Raw genomic sequence first — 6,697 nt, 5'->3', positions numbered from 1 at the left:
TTTTTTAAAAAAGAAAAAAAAAAAAAAAAAAGGCAAAGATAAAAATTAAGGGTATCATTATCCGTTTAAATGTGAGATTAATGACAACGTAATCTCTTTTGCCCTATCATGTTTTTTACACACATGTACAACAAGTTTAGGTGAACTAGGTTGCGGTTATCCGTAACAATTACGAAATGTTGTGTTACGGAAATAGTAAATTACATAAAAACTCGATGTTTTGGATAAAACAGTTTACAACCAAAAAAATAGAGATATCACATGCAGCTTGACTTTTTAATCACCACAAAATAGTGGATAATTGGTCAAACGCATTAGACATCTTATTTTTTTAGACAACTTTGTAATGATTTGAGAAATTAGACATTTTTTTTTTATTCTCTTTGTGGAATGAATGTATTACAGTTCTATAGTTGATCGTGGTACCTTAATAAGTTCATAAGTATCATATATTTTTAAAATTTTAAAATAAGAAAGATAGAAATGATTATGAGTAGAGAAGGAAACAACTTGATAATATAAAAAATATTAATATGTATATCTTTTCACAAAACAAAAACAATAGCTTAAGAAGTAAATTTATAGGAAACTTCACTTTTTTAGCAAATTGTAATTTACATTTGTTAAATTCGTCAAAGTGGAATATACCAAAAAAATGAAGTTGTGAAAATAGTATTGCTACATAAAATTTTATCTTTTATTTATTTATTTTTCACCGATAAAATAAATAAAAAGTCACCTATACCAAAAGAAATAAAGCTGTGAATATAGTAATGTTACATAATCTGAAGATAATACTGGTCCTAAAACTATATATATATATATTATTTACATATTAGTATGTTCTACGTATATATATATATATATATACTAATATGTAAATAATATATACTTGTATGATGAGAGGTTATTTACATTATACTTGTATATATTTTTATAAGTTAATAATATATACTTGTTTCGACTGTTTTAAGTCATAGAAATATGGTTAAAATATAAATGGCAAACAAATTAGAACATATAATTCAAACCAACATAATGCATGTTACATTAAAAAAATGCTAAACTATAATAACTTCTCAATGTTTTTGTTATGTTTAATAATATTTTTTCGTATATATGATAATGAAAATATTTTAATAAATCTTATGATATTTCACATAGATACATATAGATAAAAAAAGATGATAAACATGTGTATTTGCTTGTGCTTGTTTCATTTTGTTTTCATCTCATGTATTCGTTTCTATAAAATATAAATGCTCATTTCATACATATATATATATATATATATTTATATATATATATATATATATATATATATCCTAGCATTGATTAAATTTGTTTACAGTACACACGCCTTATGTATATATTGTGAGTGGAATTGTTCAACCAAAATCAATATAGTTTCGGATAAAATAAAAGTATCATATATTTTAATCGAATAAATTGTTTGAAAAAATGTAGGGGGTTGAGTTTAGATTTCAATCCGTAGCATGTAAATTCTTACCAAAATTAGCTAACTTGTAGAACTCATTAGAATGACAACTCTAGTGAAAACCAAACAAATCAAAATTAAACTAATTAACACATTGAGAGTTGAGAGTTGAGAGTTGAGATTAAGGGCATCTTTAATGGGAACACTTTTGGATGTTCTTAGTGTAAAAATATTATGAAAATAATGTAAGATCATTAGTTTAGATCTTTTGTTAAAAAGTTAGTTATTGGGAGAACATGTGTAAGATCATAAGATTTAATAATATAATAATCTTAAACATATTACAATTTTAAAAACTTTTAAAAATTACATTTAAATTGCAAACTAAAAAAACTTTTACTAAAATTCAAAATACAATACCAAATTCAAATGAAACAAAAAAACATTGTAAATAAAATAAAATAAAAAACCAAACAAACATATTACTTAATTAATTAAAGCACACAAACATTTTATTTAATTAATACATTGTTTAATGTCCAAATTTATCCCATATATTCTCAATCAAATCNTATATATATATATATATATTTATATATATATATATATATATATATATATCCTAGCATTGATTAAATTTGTTTACAGTACACACGCCTTATGTATATATTGTGAGTGGAATTGTTCAACCAAAATCAATATAGTTTCGGATAAAATAAAAGTATCATATATTTTAATCGAATAAATTGTTTGAAAAAATGTAGGGGGTTGAGTTTAGATTTCAATCCGTAGCATGTAAATTCTTACCAAAATTAGCTAACTTGTAGAACTCATTAGAATGACAACTCTAGTGAAAACCAAACAAATCAAAATTAAACTAATTAACACATTGAGAGTTGAGAGTTGAGAGTTGAGATTAAGGGCATCTTTAATGGGAACACTTTTGGATGTTCTTAGTGTAAAAATATTATGAAAATAATGTAAGATCATTAGTTTAGATCTTTTGTTAAAAAGTTAGTTATTGGGAGAACATGTGTAAGATCATAAGATTTAATAATATAATAATCTTAAACATATTACAATTTTAAAAACTTTTAAAAATTACATTTAAATTGCAAACTAAAAAAACTTTTACTAAAATTCAAAATACAATACCAAATTCAAATGAAACAAAAAAACATTGTAAATAAAATAAAATAAAAAACCAAACAAACATATTACTTAATTAATTAAAGCACACAAACATTTTATTTAATTAATACATTGTTTAATGTCCAAATTTATCCCATATATTCTCAATCAAATCCTCCTTTAATTTGTGATGTGTTTGTCTATCACGAATTATTGTATGACCATCACCTAAACCTTCAAGATTTGAAGGCATATTTACTGAAAACGTAAGATCCGGAGTAGTTCCGGTTCCATCTTCTTGTTGGAATTCTTGTTCGTCATAGAGTGTGTATGAATCTCGTTCATCTTCGACAATCATATTATGGAGTATGAGAACTTTGACCATAAAAGAGATGGATTTTTAATCATGGCGAATCTACAATGGTCAGGGCGCCTTGGCTCAGCACCACCAAGTACATGACTACTTGATGCATAATAGTCTCCTATACGGATCCAAAAGGACCCTGCCTTTTGGCCATTCCCAACTATTGGATCCTTCGATGTGTTTAACCAGCCGCTTATTAGGACTAAGTCATCTTGTGTGGACCATATCCTTCTCTCCCTACGCTGTTCTGCTGTCTCTTCTGATTGACTAGGAGGTTGACTCGACTGTGAACTAGTTTGTGAACTAAAAGCAGGGATTTGAANTGTGTATGAATCTCGTTCATCTTCGACAATCATATTATGGAGTATGAGAACTTTGACCATAAAAGAGATGGATTTTTAATCATGGCGAATCTACAATGGTCAGGGCGCCTTGGCTCAGCACCACCAAGTACATGACTACTTGATGCATAATAGTCTCCTATACGGATCCAAAAGGACCCTGCCTTTTGGCCATTCCCAACTATTGCATCCTTCGATGTGTTTAACCAGCCGCTTATTAGGACTAAGTCATCTTGTGTGGACCATATCCTTCTCTCCCTATGCTGTTCTGCTGTCTCTTCTGATTGACTAGGAGGTTGACTCGGCTGTGAACTAGTTTGTGAACTAAAAGCAGGGATTTGAGAGGAACCAATGTTTACATTGGGAGCAAAGCTGTCATATGGGAAGTTAAGAAGGCTAAAGTAGGATTGAGATTGACTGTTAGGAGTATTGTCTGATTCCATAGCAATCAGATTTAAACAAAGAAGAAGCTGAGGTAGAGATATTATTGGAAAGTTATTAGAGATTGGTTAAGAAAGAAGCAAATAGAGATGTTAAGAAAGAAAGAAGCAAATAAATATGAGAGATTGAGTTTTTGGGTCGGATGTAATATAGAGATGTTAAGAAGATCATTAAATAAAAAGTTTGGTGTTGTTAGAGACTTTTAATTCTACATAACCATTACCTACTTCAGTGAAATCAGAAGTAAATAAAGGTCATTGATTGTTAAAAATTTTAAAAGTTTTGTAAACCAACACATTCATATTATTCATTACCTACTCAACTAGTTTTGTTAAAACATTCATATTATATTGTTTTCAAAGTTTTCAAAGTTTACAAGCTTTCATCAGAATCAGTTTTAAAAGATTTAAGACAACTCAAACATAAAAAGGAAAACTACAATCGGAACTTATCCATGAAATACCACTTATACGAGAACATGAACAACACTTAACAAGCCATTACAATCAAAACCAAGTGACACTAAATTCACAACAAACTCAATTATATTATACAAGAAATAAACCTCATCAAACATCCGAGACCATCACAAAAAAATTCTGAGAAACTCATTACACAATCAAACAACACTTAACAAGCCACTACAATCAAATAAAATATGTGAATAAACACTAATACACTACTACACAAACCACAACACCACCCAAATCAGGAAGCCAACCTTGCATTACATATAGTGAGTGTGACTTACCTTTTAGTTTCGAGCAAATGCAGATTTGTTGATGGTTATCCGATTAAATTTGCCCTGGTTAAGCTCACCTACAAGCCTCATAAACAAAACAAAATCGATTAAAGTTAATCAGTGTTAAGGTTGATTTCAAATACAACATACAACACTCGGAATTCAGTCATACATCCTGCAAGCTCACTAAAATCCTATATTGATTAATCAAAACCTTTAATTGACAGATGACCCTAAACCCTATACCATGTTACCAAACCCAAACCTAATTCCAAGATTTCAGTTTTACCCTAAATCGATGAAACATCGAACAAACAATGACTGACAGAGGAAACGACGGGACTACCTTGTCTATATTGCCGGAGATGAGATTTGCCAGACAAAGGAGACGAGGAGACAAAGGCTCAGGTAGAAGATTTTGACTTCGCCTTCAAATCGCGAAACTTGGTGAATCGACAAAAGATGAGAATTTAAACGGATTTGTCGGAAAAGCTATGCAAAGATTGACTTCTACACGGAAGAGCTTTCGATTTTGGTGTTTGAATGGCCGGAATACAAATTAATCGGCGAAGATGAAGAAATCGAAGCTTTCGCCGTTTTCTCTCTTTCTCGAATAAAACCTAGACGCGTTTGGGAGAGAAACAGAGAAATGAAAATAATCTCGATTGAGAAAACTCTCAACCACTCCCGTAACGCCACATAGACAAGAGTTATCCTTAAATCAGTTTTACTTTAAGATCAAAAATTGTATTCTAAACCCACTATTCAATATTTTTCTAATTTAATTGGGTTTAGAACATATTGGATGTTCTTCCGTTAAAAATGGCCTAACGGCGATTGGGAGAGAAAGAAGAATCATCACGGTCAGGAAGTAGGCTCCACCCCCAGCAATTTTGCAACATTCTCAATCCCACGCCTTTTTTTTCTCTTCAAAACGTGTTTAAAATATCCCAATATACTATGACAAATTACTTTGAAATTTTATTTCTTACCACCACGATATTTTAGTAAGGTGGATTTATGTTACGAACAAGCAAATAATATGCACTAAGAATAACTAAATTACTTTATCCAATAATATGCACTAACCTATACATTTTTTCTGGGATAGCTAATATATATAATAAGAATTGACATACTCTCAGTGCTACATGAGGTAAAGAATGAAGTAATTAGTGTTGTGACAATTACCCTGAAATATTTAGTGGACATCTGTATTTTACCAAGTCTTTTAAATTCATTATATATAATTTTTTAATATTTTTAAGAAACATGAATGTTTGGTCATAATTTAAGAATTTTATATTCTTAAAATAATCTTGTTATGCAAATAGAGACATAGAGTTAATCAAACTAATGACTCAGTCTTTTGTGGCCTGATAGATTACAGAAGCAAAAGTTACTTTGTTCTAATAGTTTTTTAAGACAACTCATTATCCAGAATAAAAATCCCCGATATCTTATAGACCACAAAAAAAAAAAAAATCATAACAGAAATTTTGTCGTGTTTGAAATATAAGTCATTTTGGTCAAATTATAACGTCTATCAACTTTAAAAAATAATAATATTGGCCTCTAGTTTTATTTATTTCAAATTTATATAAAGAGAGTTTTCTTGAAAAGGAGAAGGTCTAAATTTAAATGCCGGCTGAAAAGAAACATCAAACAAGTTGACTCACGAGTCACAAAAAAATAAAAATAATTAAAAGCCTACATTTATTCCTCCAGCTTATTACATTATTTATTAACCGTTCGTTTAGTCTACTTTATGGAGTATTTCAGAATATTTAAATTTATTCAAAAGAGGAGAAAATTCACAGATCTACTAAATGTAAATTAATATTTAGTAATGGTAGTGGTACAAATCTAACAAATCAGATTTTGAAGTAATTAGAAAACGATTGAGAGTCATTGACAAATTATTTAACTAACGAATGTGTCATTTTCGAAGACCTATTGCATCAGTGTACAGGTGTACTGCTTTATGATCATTTATTTTTTTAAAATTCAAAAACATTGTATTTATATATGTTCTAGATTGCCGTCATTAGAATAATACTTATATATATACACTGCATGCATATATTACAAAAATGTAAATCATCTCTATTAGAGCATAATATATATAACTCCACATACCTGTATCAGATCAATATCATTTGAACCAAAAAAATAATAGTAATTTAAACCACACTGCTCCGGACCGGGGGATTTAGGGGAAAATCGTATGCTTCTCAGCA

This window comes from Camelina sativa, chromosome 13 (assembly GCF_000633955.1).
Source record: "Camelina sativa cultivar DH55 chromosome 13, Cs, whole genome shotgun sequence".
Lineage (NCBI taxonomy): Eukaryota > Viridiplantae > Streptophyta > Magnoliopsida > Brassicales > Brassicaceae > Camelina > Camelina sativa.
The sequence above is the reverse complement of the archived record's forward strand: the minus strand, read 5'-3'. Positions refer to the sequence as shown.